Source organism: Oncorhynchus keta, unplaced genomic scaffold (genome assembly GCF_023373465.1).
Source record: "Oncorhynchus keta strain PuntledgeMale-10-30-2019 unplaced genomic scaffold, Oket_V2 Un_contig_1254_pilon_pilon, whole genome shotgun sequence".
Taxonomy (NCBI): Eukaryota; Metazoa; Chordata; class Actinopteri; order Salmoniformes; family Salmonidae; genus Oncorhynchus; species Oncorhynchus keta.
This window is the reverse complement of record NW_026277910.1, coordinates 549,316-550,532: the sequence shown is the minus strand read 5'-3', so window position 1 is coordinate 550,532 and position 1,217 is coordinate 549,316. Positions and strand designations below refer to the sequence as shown.

Sequence of the window (1,217 nt, the reverse complement as noted above, 5' to 3'; positions counted from 1 at the left end):
GCAAATGGCTTAATGGTTATTCATGAGAATCGTGTTGTTGTATTGTTGAGTGTATCATGAGATCTCACCTGAAATCTGTGGCTTGACTACAAACCTGTAACCTATGCTACTGTGGCCTATAGAGCTAGAAGGATGGATAACCAGGTGTGTAAAGGTGTGAGCCTATCCCAAATGGACAACTAATCCCTATGTACTTGTGGAGATCTGTTAGGATATGATTGGTATAAGAAACACGACTAAACTTCAACCTCCGGTGGGGTCAAGAATATCTAATTTCGTTGTCGGCAGGATTCGAACCTGCGCAGGAAGATCCTAATGGTTTTCTAGTCCATCGCCTTAACCACTTGGCCACGACAACAGGCTTGCCAGCAGTGAATGGGCCACCAGGCATAGCCTACAGAAAGTGATAATTTTACAACTGAAAGACAATGCAGTAACTCATTAACTCATTATGCAATAACATGAATTGTTCCCCTCATTCATTTGTTATTATGTACAGCTGTTTTCTTATTTTCCTTGATCTTTGCCCATTGTATTGTTGTTAGGTGTGCTTGATCTCTACTCTAACTGCCCATCCACTTTACTGCATCTCCATTCCAATCTCACCTTTATCTGAACCCTCCACACCACAACCTGTTACTGGCTATACTACCTAGTAACAGTACAGACCAATCAAAAATAACCTAAGCCACCTGGCTCACACATGCACACACCAGAGAGGTAGCACTCCTCACAGCTTACAGGAGACCACCGGACAGGCAGCATTTCGCTCCATACACCCAACCAGGACTACATTCAAGGCAAGTAAATTACACAGTACACCCTACTGTACATGTAGATATATATACATACATTTTTACTACTTTTTGCACCTTTTATTTCAATTTTATTTATATATTCTCCTCCCTGCTACCTGATGAAGCCGAGCAAGGCAGAAACGCGTCGTGGCTGGGTTGCCCCTAGACCCGTGTGAGACTGTAAGGAAGGCAGATTCCACACGGACTTCCTTTTGGCTACTCTTTTATTTGTACATTTTGCTTTCCTTAATTGGATTTTTACACAGCTCTCATATATATGCACACACTAGGATGTAGTGGATTGTGACTTTGTATGTTATCCCTCACACCACTTGTGGTGTTGTATGTGTATGCTTTTGTATATGTTAAAAATATGTGTATAGGCACATCCCCTTTTATGTTCATGTTGGTATACATGTG

At 41.7% G+C, this 1,217-nt stretch overlaps 1 non-coding gene across 1 annotated transcript; it reads right to left on the bottom strand.

The window, feature by feature from the left end:
• Positions 1–276: 276 nt before the first annotated feature.
• trnas-aga (transfer RNA serine (anticodon AGA)) lies at positions 277–358 on the bottom strand. The gene has a single exon. It is a non-coding gene; the product is annotated as a tRNA-Ser (tRNA).
• Between the last annotated feature and the right edge of the window lie 859 nt (positions 359–1,217).